Raw genomic sequence first — 15945 nt, forward strand, 5'->3', positions numbered from 1 at the left:
AGAAACCTTGGGGCTATTCAATTTCTTTAAAGTAGTTCAGAGGGGGGCCGGAGTGATAGTACAGCAGGAAGGGTGCTTGCCTTACACACAGCCAACCTGGGTTAGATCCCCGGCATCCCATATGGTCCCCCAAGCACCGCCAGGAGTAATTCCTGAGTGCAGAGCCAAGGGTAACCCCTGTACATTGCCAAGTGTGACCAAAAAAGAAAAAAAAAAGTTGTTCAGAGATTTTTTCCCTCTTTGAATATTAAGACACAGCAAAGATGGTTTTAAGCCCCTGGCCTCTCAGAGACCATGGTGGATTTCAGAATCACGGGTTAATCACTCCGGTTTCTGATTTCCACCTTGCCACCTCTCTGGGCATGGAGCACTGTTGAGTTGCATTCTGCTAGGAGTGACCCCTGAACTCAGAACCAGGAGGAAGCCCCAAGTACCACCAAGTGCAGCCCCCAACCAAATAAAGAAACGAACAAAAAAGAAAAGATTCTCCATGACTCTGCTCAGCTTAGAGGCCAAAACTAAGACTCTCAAACTGTGACTTCATATGTGGAGATGGATCTGAGAGGGAGGAAGATTCGTAAAGAGCGAGAAGGAAAGGAAAATGCAGGAATGGGAGCACAAACGTCCCAGATGTGGCGCTGTCTTTCCCCTGTGAGCTGGCGCTAGCGAGGGTCACCTGAGGCCATCAGGCAGTGCAGGCACCGCTGGGGCACCACACATGGAAAGTCTCAGGGGAAAATGAGCAAAGGGGAAGGTCAGGAGGAAGCCGGTAACCTGAAAGACTTTGTTGGTCGTTTCACTCTTAGGAAATGCATCTGGATTACACATGTCGATTCCGTCTACGAAACAGGATCCTGTTCTTGAAAGTTGCGGGGCTGACTATGGCTATGTTTCCGGACCCCATGGTGGGGGTGGGGAGAAGGACAGAAACCCAGAGACCTTAGGAGAAAGTGGCATTTGCTTCTTACTCATCTTTGTCAGCAGACATTTAATCAGCACCCACTTTGTGCCAAAGTTTGTGCCTAGAGTTTGCTACGGGTATGAGCGAGCTCGATGCCCTTAAACATTCTCTGGTTTTCTTCTTCTTCTTTTTTTTTTTTTATGTAGGAGTACTGCTATTTATTCAACCACTGATTAGCTGATTGAATTGGGCATGGATTCCACTCTCTGGTTTTTCTTAAATGGGTAGGAATGGGGACATGGGTAAGTGTGAAGATAGTAACATGCTAGTCCCTGATCTCTCTCTCTCTCTCTCTCTCTGTCTGTCTCTCTCTCTCTCTGTCTCTCTCTCTTTCTCTCTCTCTTCTCTCTCTCTCTCAGCATATAATTTTATTGGGGTGGGGGGAGAGTGGTGGGTTGGCCCATACCTGTTCAGGATTTACTCCTGGCTCTGTGCTGAGGGATCACTCCTGGCAGGGCTTGGGGGACCCTATATAATGTGGGGGATCAAACCAGAGTTTACTGTGTGCAAGGCAAATACCATTTTACTTGCACTGTTTTTCTGGCCCCACGTACATAATCTTAAGAGAAATTAAATTGGGACTAGAGAGATGGTAAAAAGGGTAAGGCTTTCCACCTTTCAGGAAACTGGCCTGGGTTGGATCCCTAGTACCCCATATGGTCCCTGATTACACCAGGAGTGATCCCTGAGCACAAGGCCAGGACTACATATGGGGGTGCCCCCAAAACAGAAACAAAGAAACAAAAGGGAAATTAAAATTTATATAATATTATGATATAGCATAATAATATAAATAATAATTCACGGTCATGGTCCTCCCATTGTTCATCGATTTGCTCGAGCGGGCCCAGTAACGTCTCCATTGGAGACTTTGTTGTTACTGTGTTTGGCATATCGAATACGTCACGGGGAGCTTGCCAGGCTCTGCCATGCGGGCGAGATACTCTCGGTAGCTTGCCGGGCTCTCCGAGAGGGGCGGAGGAATCGAACTGGGGTCGACCATGTTGGCTGCGTGCAAGGCAAACGCCCTACCGCTGTGCTATCGCTAATAAATGAACTGGAGCGATAGCACACTGGATATGGTGTTTGCCTTGCACGTGGCCGACCTGGGTTCGAATCTTCCGTCCCTCTCAGAGATCCCAGCAAGCTACCAAGAGTATCCTGCCTGCATGGCAGAGCCTGGCCAGCTCCCCATGGCATGTTCGATATACCAAAACAGTAACAAGTCTCACAATGGAGACATTACTGATGCCTGCTCAAGCAAATCAATGAACAACGGGAGGATAGTGCTACAGTGCAATATAACAAATATATAATCACTGTCACTGTCACCGTCCTCCTGTTGTTCATTGATTTGCTCGAGCAGGCCCATATTATATATAATGTGTATAATATATCACACATCACATATATAATAAAAATATACAATATAATGAATAATATAAATAATATAAAATTATTATAATATAATATTATTTGCTATATTATTGCAAATAATATAATAAATTAATAACAAACCATAATAAATCGCAATTTATTAATTACAATCAAAGTAATAAATTAATTGATTTAATTAAAACAATTAAAATTGTTTTAATTAAAGCAATCAAAACTTAATTAAAAATCAGGGTTTCCCTTAATTAAAACCTAATTGAGTGAATTCCAGCGGGTAGGGCGTTTGCCTAACAAGCGGCCAACATGGCCGACCCGAGTTCGATTCCTCCGCCCCTCTCGGAGAGCCCGGCAAGCTACCCAGAGTATTCGATATGCCAGACACAGTAACAACAAAGTCTCCAATGGAGACGTTACTGGGCCCGCTCGAGCAAATTATTTTAATTAACCTAAATTAAATTTAGGTTGAAGTTTTATTTAACCCTCAGATCCTAGAAAGTTGAGCCAGAACTATTTTGTGAGTGATGTCAGGGTCCTCTCTTCCCATTTTTCCCTCTTATCAGAGTGAACCGAATGGGGTCAGCAGCGACGCTGTTCTAGAACAAAACCTCCCAAGTAGCTGAAGAAGAGTTGGGATGCCGCTCTCGGGCTGGGCCCCTCTTCCTGTCCTGCCTGGCAGAGGCCTGAGCATCCTCCCTATGGCTGGGACAAGATGCGTGACCGCTTTTATTATTTGTTTAGTCTTGAATGAACCTTGATTCAAACACCTCGATTTACAAAGTTGTTTCACAATGCAATTGTATTTTAGGTATTTAATATTCCAACTCCAAGTCCACCAGCAATGTGCTCTTCTCTCCAAAAATATTCCCAGTTTCCCAGCTACCAGCCCCTCCTCCGCCTCTCCTCCAAAGCCTGTTCCCTTAGCAGGTGCAAAATAATTTACTTTATATTGCTTGTTACAGGGCTGGAGCAATAGCTCAGCGGTAGGGCGTTTGCCTTGCATGCAGCCAGCCTGGCTGAGCCGGGTTCGATTCCTCCGCCCCTCTCAGAGAGTCTGGCAAGCTACCGAGAGTATCTCGCCTGCCCATGACATATTCAATATGCCAAACACAGTAACAACAAGTTTCACAATGGAGATGTTACTGGGCCCGCTCGAGCAAATCGATGAACAACGGGAGGACAGTGTTTGTTTGTTTGACAGTGCTTGTTACAACATATATCTCATAATGGTGCTGCTAAGGTCCTTGCCTGAAGATTGATGGAGCTGTTAGGTGTGAGTTGAGTCTTCCGTGTTATTGTTTGCAATTATTGAGCTTAGTGGACTTCGACTCAATTTTCTTGGCTAATTTTCTGTGCTGGGCTGTCAGCTCTGCAGAGGTTGGAGGTGTTTTGTGGCAGCATTTTTTGGTTTTTCTTTTTGCTACTTGGGTCACTCCTGGTGATGCTCAGGGGGTATTCCTGGCTCTGTACTCAGCACTCCTGAGCAGAGTCAGAAATGGTCCCTGAGCATCACAGGGTCTATGCCACTTTCCCTCCCATCCCAAAGCTGCAATGGAAATGGTTTTGGTTTTACCCTTGTCCCAGCACCCTCAGCCCCAAACATACACACACTCTGAAATCAAGGACAAATTCGCACTCCTAGCCAGAGCACCAAGACATCCCAGCAGGCAAGGGTTTCACTTCTGGAGTTCTATTTTTTCAGTACTAGATATTGAACCCGGGTTGTCACACATGTACCTGCTGCACCCCGAAGCCACGCCCCAGAGTGATGCTTTAGTCAAGAAAACTGTGAGCGGCTGGAGCAATAGCACAGTGGGTAGGGCATTTGCTTTGCATTTGGCCAACCCAGGTTCGATTCCCAGCATCCCATATGGTCCCCCGAGCACCGCCAGGAGTAATTCCTGAGTGCAGAGCCAGGAGTAAACCCTATGCATCGCTGGGTGTGACTCCCCCCCACAAAAATAGAAAAGAAAACTGTGAGTGTTGAGAGGCCAGAGTGATCACACAGTTGGAGCCGCCTTGCCCATGGCCAACCTGGGTTTAATACCTGGTACCCCCATAGTGCTCTGAGTCTACTGGAAATGATCCACTGAATGCAGAGACAGGAGTAAGCCTGAGCACAGGCAATGGGCAGATATGCCCTTGCCCCCCCCCAAAAAAAAACCTTATAAAAATAAGAGAAAGAGGAGAAAAGAAAGAAAAAAGAGAACGAAAAGAACTATTGAGTCAGCCACTTCCTCTCTGGAACTGGGGTGCCCTGAACCCTGAGGAGGTGAAGATGCACAGCCACAGGCAAAGCCCAAAGACTGGGAGGGGGACAGATGGTCCCAGGGAAGAGACCCCACATCCCCCAGGAGATGGGACCTCGGACCCCCACCCCCATCCTCCTTCAAGCTGCAGAACTCACGCTTTCTTTTTCCCCTCTTTTTTCTCGGCCACTGTCCCCCAGCCCTGCTCTCTGGCTCCTCTGCTCCCTGTCACCGCAGACCAAGACTCCAGGTGCCTTCACTGCCATGTTCAGAGTCAGACATCCTCATGTCTCTCCCAGGGAGACACCCTGGAAAATCCTATCTGTGGCCCCTGTGTCCTCAAGATTTCTAAAGTCACTCAGCCCCGAGGAGACTGCTTTAAACATCACTCCCGACACACACCAAGTCCCCTGTGGCCGAGATATAATCTTTCTAGAGCTTCAGATGGTAAAATTCTGCCTATTCAGAAGTTCACCTTCCTTCCCCCTTTTTTCTTTCCCTCTTTGCCTGGTTTTATGACCTGGCTTTGCCTGAGGATTGATCCCTGTGTATTAATGAACCCCACCCTGCGTGGGATGAGCTTCCAGACCCGTGGCCTTCAGCCTAATGTGACCTCACATTAGAAATAAGGAGAAGGGCTGGAGCGGTAGCACAGCGGGTAGGGCGTTTGCCTTGCAAGTGGCTGACCTGGGTTCGATTCCCGGCATCCCATATGGTCCCTGAGCACCGCCAGGAGTAATTCCTGAGTGCAGAGCCAGGAGTAATGCCTGTGCATCACTGGGTGTGACCCCAATTTTTTTTTCCCTCCCATTGATCATCGATTTGCTCGAGCGGGCCCAGTAACGTCTCCATTGGAGACTTTGTTGTTACTGTGTTTGGCATATTGAATACTCTCGGTAAGAAGAAAAAAAAAAGAGAGAAAGAAAGAATGAGAAAGAAAGAAAGAAAGAAAGAAAGAAAGAAAGAAAGAAAGGGAGAGGGTCCATAGGTTAAGGCAGGTTAAGGCACCTGTCTGGCTCAACCCTAGTTCGATCCCTGGCACTGCAGGGTCCTGATCTCTGAGAACAAACCCTGAGCACGGGTGTGACTCAAAATAAACAAGCTCAAATGTTTAGGGGAAAAGGCAGCTCAGCTAGAGAAGGGAGCACCAAATAAAGGGTGTTGGGAGGATCCTCCCAGGATGGGAGATGCATGCTGAAAGTAGACCATAGACTCAACATGATTGCCACTCAATGCCTCTTTTGCAAACCACAGCAACCACAGCACCCCAAAGGAGAGAGAGAGAGAACAAAAGGGAGCGCCCTGCCACAGAGGCAGGGTGGGATGGGCGGATGGGGGGTGGGAGGGATACTGGGATTAGTGGTGGTGGAGAATGGGCACTGGTGGAGGGATGGGTACGCGATCATTGTATAACTGAAACCCAAGCACAAAAATGTGTAAGTCTACAACTGTACCTCATGGTGTTTCACTAATAAAAATTAAAAAAAAAGAACCCCCATAAACATAACCCCAGAGTACAAGGAGGAGAAGGACAAAGAGGGGGAAAAAAGGGAAGTAGAAGGTGAGAAAGGGAAGTGACAGGGGGGAGGGGCTCAGACCTCGGGTGCATCGGTAACGTGGGGGTGTGGGATAGGGGCACATCCAAACCACGGATCAGCAGCACTGAAAGCAGGAGACCCCAACTACAACCACCACATTTGAAAAGAGGGTGGGAACAATGGTGGAGGGAAGTTGACGCTAGTGGGGGGGATGGGTGCTAGAATATTCTATGTCTAAAACCCAGCTCTCAATTATATGCCTGAAATTCAACTTTGTAAATCCCAGTTCTTTAATAAAATTAAAAACTGAGCAAATAAACTAATAAATATAAGGTACTGCAGCATACTCCTGGGTTGTAGTTTTTACACTGTATCTTTATGTAGTAACTTTTTTTTCCCCTCAAATCTACCATCTTTCACTTCTGCTTCTCTTAACGTTGCTACATTTTCTATAGGTGACAAAGCTCACATGGGTTGGAGCAAGTATAAAAATCTATCAACACCATTGTGTTCTCAAAAAAAAAACACATTTTAAAACTGATGAAAAATCTCCTGCAGGCGCATATACTTCCTCAGTCCATGTGCTGCTTGTGCCCACATGGCCGAGCACATGTGGTGCCCGAGCACACGTGAGACCTGCATTTCCCCTCTTGAGATGCGTACTTTTCTATCTAATGCTGGGATGAGTGTAGGGGCTCTCTCCGCCCTGTGTTCTCCCTTGAGCGAGTTACTCTCTCACTCTTCCTCCTTCCTCACCTTCAAAAACCTCGAAATAAAATGTTTTACTTAAAAAAAAAAATCTCCTGCGTCCCATTGACGACACGCTGTTCATTCATTACACTCTCACAGGGCTTTCTCCCCATAACTCTCAGCATTCAGTGAAGACAAAATTGAGAGCCCTGAGATAAAAAACAAACCAAATACAAAGCAAAACCTGTTGCCTGGTCACTCCAGTTCCTCTGTAAACTTGACCATGGCCTTGGCAGAAAGTGGTTTCAGAGCAAAGTCCAAGACTGTGCAAAAATCCCCAATGACGACTAGATCACAAGATGCCTGATGAGACATGATGTCACCAGGACACACTCAGCAGCAGTGACAAGCCAGGGAATGGGGTGAGAGAGAGGACAGTGAACGGGACAGTGGCCTTGCCTGCTTCAGACCCGGCTTCCACATCAAGTCCCCTGAGCACTGCCAGGAGTGGTCCCTGAGCACAGAGCCAGGAGAAAGTCCTGAGCACCGCTGGGTGTGGGCCAAAAGCCAGAACCAAAACCAAAACCAAGAAGCCACCAAATGGGCCCAGAGCTGGCCTTGAATTACCGGGGAGCGGGGAAGTTGGTCTATGCCCCTTTGTATGGCTTCTTTTCTAATGTGTAGACGGACCTCACGCTCCCTCTCCTCCCATTCGTCCACCCAGCCGCCTTACCCTGCAACCTGGTTGCAGAACCAGCCAGCAGCACCCCTGCATCCAGCACTGACGAGCTGAGACTCACAGACAGCTGACAGGGGTTACCTTGTGCCAGTTGGACCCAGGAGCATGCGGGATTCACACAGATGGGCTGGAGTCAACCCCAGGCATTCATGACCTTTATATGGGGGCCACTTTCAGAGGCCCAGGGACTCAGGGACCACCAAGACTGCACCCAGTGGTGTGTGTGTGGGTGGGCATCAGGGATCCACTAGGGAACCATCTTGGGGTCTGGCACCTGTCACATGAGCTGGCACCATTTGAGCTACATCCCTTCAACTCTGCTTCCTGGGCCATAAAAGAGATGTTTATGGTTCCCCTAACTTCCAAAGTCCAGGGTAATGAGATTAGAAAGATATGCCTTTGGGAGATGACTAGCTCAGAGACAAGCACTCTTAGGAAAGAGGCTCAGCATGTGAGAGAGGACCCAGAAGGAAGATGGCGTCTGGGATGAGAAATATCCAGGAGCCTCCAAGGCCCTGGGTCTCAGATTTCCAGCCTACAGGAGCTTGAGGAACAGCTTCTGTTGTTGGCCTGTCACCACCTGTGGAGGTTTGTTCTAGTGCTTGAGTATCTCTTTGATATCTGCAAGTTCCATGAGGGTGATCACACACACACACACACACACACACACACACACACACACACACACACACCTGGACCTAAACACTTAGAAATGAGCACATCTGCCATTTCCAACTAACAGAGATTACCATGTCCACACCAATGACCACCAAAACCTGTTTGCCCAGTTACACTCCCACACATGCCCAGGTATAGCCTCCTGTGTCCCAGCCAATTGTCAACACAGTGGGCTCACAAACTGCTGGCCTGGAGGGTCAGGGCTGTACCTAAAATCCCACGAGCGTTTCAAAGTGCAGGTGGCCCTTCCGGTCTTACTACCCTCACCCCAGACCTCTGGAGGTCATTGCTTACCTTCATGCTGGACTCTCTTACCCCCACCCAGACCACCGGCACTCTCCCTCGTGTATGTGTGTGTGTGTGTGTGTGTGTGTGTGTGTGTGTGTGTGTACTCTCAGGATCCCAGAGGGGGCAGGAGCCAAGTCAGTCATCCCTGGATGCTCTAGCAGAGAACTAGACCTGCATCCTTCACAGGAGTGCACCTTGCCATGGGTACTCGCTGCCCTCAGGGGACACTCCAGCTGGCCAACTGGCTTTAAGAAAGGTACTTTTTGGACTAAACAGCAATCTGTCATGCTGGTCCCCATGGCAGCCTGGTTCCGAACTGTTCATGTCATATTGCTCCTGGCCCGGCCCTTACCTGGCCCCCCTTCCTGATGTTTCCTAACTACTGCTTAGGAGCTGGAAAAGGTCAGGGGGATAGTGGGCAGTCCACCATGCCCTGGGGACTGGGGCAGCCTTGGTCCAGGGTCCCCTCTCGGGATAGCTCTTTCTGATTCTTATTGTCACCACCAAATGCCTTGTGGCGTTGCAAGGCTGAGGGTTTTTCATCTTGTGAGGATCTTTCAAACCCCAAAGAATATACTCCCTGTAGAAGGAACTCAGGCACTATAATAGAGTGGGGGGCACCAAGAGAGAGGGTGGGGGGCACTGTGATAGAGAGGAGGGGCACTGTGATAGAGTGGGGACACTGTGATAGAGTGGAGTACTGCGATAGAGTGGGGGCACTGTGATAGAGTGGGTGGGCACTGAGTGAGTGGGCACTATGTTAGAGTGGGGACACCATGATAAAGTATGGGCACTGTGATAGAATGGGTGGACACTGATAGAGTGGGTGGACACTATGTTAGAGTGGGGACAGTATGATAGAGTAGGGGCACTGTGATAGAGTGGAGGCACTATGATAAACTGGGTGGATCCTATGATAGAGTAAGTGAGTACTCTGAGAGTGGGTGGGCACTATGAGAGTGGATGGGCACTGATAGAGTGGGTGGGCACAATGTTAGAGTGGGAGCACTATGATAGAGTAGGAATACTGCGATAGAGAGAGGGGGCACTGTGATAGAGAGGGGGGTACTATGGTAAAGTGGGGGCCTCTTTTATATAGCTGGAGGCTCTTTGATAAAGGAGTACACTGATAGGGGTACACTATGATAGAGTGGAGTGCACTATGATCGGGGGCTCTATCATAGAGAGGGCGCTCTATTATAGAGAGGAGCTGTATCATAGAGAGGAGCTCTACCACAGAGAGGGGGCTCTGTCATAGAGAGGAGCTCTATCAGAGAGTGGCTCTATCATAGAGGTTGGTTCTATCACAGAGAGGGGATTATATCAGAGAGGGGCTGTATCACAGAGAAGGGCTCCATCACAGAGAGGGGGCTCTATCATAGAGAGGGAGCTCTATCAAAGAGGTTGGCTCTATCACAGAGAGGAGCTCTGTCCCAGAGAAGGGGCTGTGTGATGGAGATTGAAGCACTTTATGATAGAATGGGGAGCACTTGGGCAAGTCGTCCACAAAGCTGGAGAAGGCCAAGATCGATGGCCACTGTCCTCCCCCATCCCTTGAGTCTGTGCTCTGGGTGTACTCCCAGAGCACCCATCCCCACTTGCCCTTTATTCCAAACCACAGACAAGGTGACTTTAGAATACACCCCACAAATGCCTTTCAGAGCAACATGCCACCAAAATTATGTTCACAAGCTGTCCATATCCTGCACTAACTTCCAAGAACCTTTAAGTCACAGACCCTTAATCCTCCTACACCTCCTGGGTGTGTAATTCCCCTCGGGGTACATTCCTCAATTCCCATGGGCTCCTGAAGCCACAATAGCACCAGGCACATAGCACACACACATACCTAGACACAAAGTTGAATTTCTACATTAGTCACAGCCAGGAGTCTACAACCATGATTAATAATCAAATAGAACAATTATAACCACATGCTGAAAAAATGATGTCAGCACAGTCTCAGAAAACCGTATTGTCCCGAATGTTTTCAGACCTGACCCTCCCTGGGTAAGGAAAACAGCAGACCTCAGTGGAACCTGGGATGAGACGGGAGGAAGGGATTATAGTATCTGCAGTTCTACAGATCGAGGAGCAACTGAATCTGTCTTCTATGTTTCATCTCAACTTCATACTAGAGTTAAACGCGGTATCATTATTGACAGTTGATGGGATTGTGGATTCGATACGATTCTAATATATTCCTATCTGCAACGTCCTATAGGGAATGAATAGGAGAAGTTCGTGCTAACTCTATCCTGCAGATGAGAAGACTGAGTTCCTTGCTTCAGAGAGGCCCAGTCAGCCATGCACTCTTAGCATGACTCCTGCTTGTGGCTGCGTCACTGAGCCCGACTCCAGACAGAGGCTGAAGCCCAGGGAGGGCCAGCAAGCAAAACACAGAACCGGGACTGGGTCTGGGCCCTGATGCCCACGTCACACTGGCACCTGAGCCCTCCAGTTCCTGCGGAGAGAATATCACCCAGCTTACCTCGGATGGTGCGAGGCACCCAGGTCCCGGGACACCATCGGTGGGGCTGTGTTGGGATCTCGCTGTCAGGTGCTCCTGAGGCGTGTGGTACCCCTGGCTGGGGGGTGGAAGGTGTGTGTGATCAGAAGGAACAGGCCAGCTCTCCTCGGTGGGAGTGACTCTGCTCTGCTGTCAGTTCTTAGAGTGTCTCATCAGGGACATATATAACTGTGTCTCCCAGGAGCTGAGCTCACTCGCAGCCAATCCAGTGCCTGGCCCAGAGGCACTTCCCTGCTCCTCCAATGCCAGGAGGCTGAGCTCAGCCACAACAGTTTCATTCAACAACTTCCTTATTGCACCCAAACAAGAAACCACCCAGCTGGAAGGAGGCCAAACTGGGACAGAAAACAAGCCCTTAAGGGAAAGAGGTGGGGGAGGAGATGGGGTTTATCACCGAGGTACTTTTGCTCGGTTCTCTCTGAAGAATTTCCAGAGGGAAGGTTCCAGAACGAGCTGTAAAGGCATCACAGATTCCTGGAGCTGAAAATAACACTGGAAGGCTTGAGGAGGGTGTTTTCCAAAGGCTGGTCACCAGGGATCTTGATAGGGGACTTGGGGAAGTCTTTAAAATTCACACTTCCATTTCCACAAGTTTTTGGGTTTTTTTTGGGTATTTTTGTTTGTTTGTTATTGTTGTTCTGCTTTATTTTATTTTATTGCTTTTGAGTTTTTTGGTTTGGGAGTCACAGCCAGTGGTGCTCAGGGTGACTCCTGAGCCGGATTCAGGAGACCATATGTGGTGCTGGAGATCAAATTTTCAAGGCAAGGGCCTGAACACCTGTACTATCTCCCTGAACCTCTTTGTTTTGTTTTAGACATAGTATATCATCTTTATAATTAGAAAAGAAAAATTGGGCTTATGCAACAAATGTTGAGTTTTTATTTACATAAACGAGTTTTTGTTTACAGAAACTTTAATTCCCAGTTTCTGTAAACAAAAATGCCAGAAATCCTTTTCTGTCTTATTGACATGAGAAACATTGCAAATGATAATACCCAAAGTATAATGATTTTGTTCATTCATTTAATTGTACGATGGATAAAAAAAATTAAAAAGCACGTTTGTCAACTGATCAAAAAGATCATACACCATGACCAAGTGGGATTCATCCTGGGGAATGCAAGATGGTTTAACATTCACAAGTCAATCAACATAATCCATCATATAAATAAAAGAAAAGATAAAACCATATGATCTTATCAACAAATGCAGAAAAATCACTTGACAAGATCCAGCACCTGTTTATGATAAAAACTCTCAGAAAAATGGGAATTGAAGAAAATTTTCCTCAATAATTAGAGCCATCTACCACAAACCCACAACATGCATTATTCTCAATGGGGAAAAACTAAAAGCCTTCCCTCTAAGATCAGGGACAAGACAAGGATGCCCACTTTCACCACTTCTATTCAATATAGTACTAGAAGTATTTGCCATAGCAGTTAGGAAAGAAAAGATATTAAGGGCTTCCAGGTTGGAAAGGAAGAAATCAAGCTCTCACTATTTGCAGATGACATGATACTATACTTAGAGACCCCTAAAGCCTCTACCAAGAAGCTCCTAGAAAAAATAGACTTGTATAGTAAAGTTGCAGGCTATAAAATCAATACCCAAAAGTCCACGGCTTTTCTATATGCAAATAATGAGAGAGAAGAAAGTGATACAAAAAAATAGTCCTGTTCACAATCATGCCTCAGAAAATCAAGCACCTTGGAGTCAGCTTAACTAAGGAGGTAAAGGACCTATACAAAGACAACTACAAAACACAGCTTCAAGAAATAAAAGAGGACACAAGGAAATGGAAATACATTCCCTGGTCATGAATTGGGAGAAATAACATTGTCAAAATGGCAATACTCCCCAAAGCATTATACAGATTCAATGCAATCTTATAAGGATACCCATGACATTTTTCAAAGGAACTGATGAAATACTCCTGAAATTCACATGGAAAAATAAGCCCCCACGATTAACTAAAGCAATTCTTGGTGGGGGCGGGGGAGAGAGGAGGAATCACTTTCCCCAACTTCAAACTGCACTACAAAGCCATAATAATTAAAACATGGTATTGAAATAAAGACAGATTCGCAGGCCAATAGAACAGGATTGTATATTCTTATACACACCCTCAAATATATGATCACTTAATCTTTGATAAGGGAGCAAGAAACAGGAAGTGAAAGCTCTTTAGCAAGCGGTACTGGCAAAACTGAACATGTAAAAAAACCATGTTAAGTTAGAACTCTACTTAACACTATGCACAAAAGTCAGATCAAAATGGATTAAAGACGTCAACATTAGTCCAGAACCCATAAGGTACATTGATAAAAAGTTCGGCAAAACTCTCCACGATATTGAAGCTAAAGGTATCTTCAAAGATGACACGCCACTGACCAAGCACGTGGAAACAAAGATAAACAAATGGGACTATCTTAAACCAAGAAGCTTCTGCACCTTAAAAGAAACAGTGACCAGGATACAGAAATAGCCCACAGAATGGGAAAGGATATTCACCCAAAACCCTTGTGATAAGGGGTTAATATCAAGGATATACAAGGCATTGGTTGAACTCTACAAGAAAAAAAATCCAATCCCATAAGAAAATGGGGCGATGAAATGAACACAAACTTTCTCAAAGAAGAAATTCAAATGGCCAAAAGGCACATGAAAAAAATGCTCTTCATCACTAATCATCAGGGAGATGCAGATCAAAATGACAATGAGATATCATCTCACCCCACAGAGACTGGCACACATTCAAAAGAACAAAAGCAACCAGTGTTGGCATGGATGTGGGGAGAAAGGGATTCTCCTTCATTGTTGGTGGGAATGCCGACTGGTCCAGTCTTTTTGGAAAACAATATGGACGTTTGTAAAAAAAAAAAAAAACAAAACTAGAAATGAAGCTCCCATTTGACCTGCTGTTGGAATATAGCTCCAAATATTTTAGGCTTAACATTGATTTGCCCTTTCCCCCTTGCCACAAGGAGCTTAGGTTTATTGAGTCACACCCATAATATTGCCCCCGAGTCACTTCCATTCCTTTCTTTATCTGTAACCACTTCTATGCTCTCTCCACCCAACCAGTTAATCAGCTTTTCCCCTAATCAGAATCTGTTACTTTGTAAGGTCAGATCCTTCTAGGACACTGAAATTGTATTATAAGTTAATATTGCCTTTCTCCTCTCCTTATGTCTTTTGAATAGTTTACTTTAAAGCAATGTGCTTTTTGTATAGATACAGGAATATAGTTTATATTATGCTTTGTAACTTAGGATTTAATTGGCTTTGAATATTATTCACTCCCGGGCATCTGCTTTCTTGGCTTAAGCCTCAGTTGCCCTTAGTTCCTAACACCCCAAAAGGAGGGTCCCAATGAGGGACTGAATGGACTCAGGGCAAGCTGTGAGCTACCCTGGCATTGAAATGGGCCAGGCCAAAGTGCCACAATTCTTAGCTATAAGTTAAGAGCTTGATCATAGACAAATGCTGTCATGATCCAAAAGTAACAATGAGACTAGGACCCTGCTAGGGATAGGAAAGACTATCTGGCCTGAGCACTGTAGTCTGAGATCGAGATGACCCTAGGAGAGCAATCCTATAAGTTTAAGGTATTTCTTACTGTATCCATACAAAATGATTTATGTTATTTATGCTTATATGTTTGTTGGACAAGGAGAGGAGAAACACACCCAGGGGAATCTGGTCTAGGGTGGGTCGACCTGATAATGAGAATCTGTCCTAGAAGTGGCTTTCCCTGAGGGAAAGAACTCTACCCCTATTGATTGTGACCACACCTGTGTGTAATTGTTACCCCAACCCCTCATGCTGGGGGATATAATGAGACTGTAAGAGTAGGCTGGGAGAGGCAGAGGAGAGACAGGAGTGAATGGAGAGAGGATTGGAATAAACTGCAACTAAGACCAACCAGCCTGGCTCTTGTTTCCTTCCTTCACTGGCCCAGCGCTGTCAACCTCCCCTGGAGTGGGAGAAGCAGCCTGAGACTACCGAATGCGAGCAGCAGGCGAGATAGACCGCTGCTGTCCTTTTGTGTTTACACATCTGGTGTCCCTGAGTGGGCATCAGGATCCAGACTCCAGAAGGAGAAGGAGAAAGGGGATCCAGATCCAGATTCCAGAGTCAGAAGGAGAATGAAGGGGGATTGAGGAGGAGAATGAGGTAGCATGGGGGAGGAAGAGGCAGGAGGAGAATCAGAGGAGAATGGAGATGGGAATGGAACAAACTGCAACTGACACCAACCAGCCTGGCCCTTGTTTCCTTCCTTCGCCTGCCCATCACCATTAACCTCCCCTGGGGTGGGGGAACCGTCGTGAGACTATTGAACGCAGGCGGTGGGAGAGATAGACCGCTGCTGTCTTTTTGAGTTTACACAACCTGCAATACCACTTCTGGGAATATACCCCGAGGGCCCAAAAACACAGCAGAAACACCATTTGCACTCCCATGTTCATTGCAGCACTATTCACCATAGCCAGAATCTGGAAACAACCTGAGTGCTCAAGAACAGACAAATGGATAAAGAAACTATGGCGCATCTACACCGATGGAATACTATGCAGTTTTTAGGAAAAATGAAGTCATAAAATTTACCTATAAATGGAAGGACATGGAGATTATCATACTGAGTGAAATGAGTCAAAAGAGAGGGACAGGTATAGAAAGACTACATTCATTTGGGATATATATATTCATATATATTTGAAGACTAATATCCATGGCCAGGGAAAACAGGGGTTAGAAGGTTAGGAGGACTGGTTAATGGTTGGAACTAATCACAAGTGTGTGTGAGACTGAGAGTAGGTAAGAGAAGAGACCAATAATAGCTGGGAATGGTCACGCTGGACAAGATCTGAGGGTT

The sequence above is a fragment of the Sorex fumeus genome, unplaced genomic scaffold (assembly GCF_029834395.1).
Source record: "Sorex fumeus unplaced genomic scaffold, SorFum_2.1 ptg000094l, whole genome shotgun sequence".
In the NCBI taxonomy this organism is placed as follows: Eukaryota; Metazoa; Chordata; class Mammalia; order Eulipotyphla; family Soricidae; genus Sorex; species Sorex fumeus.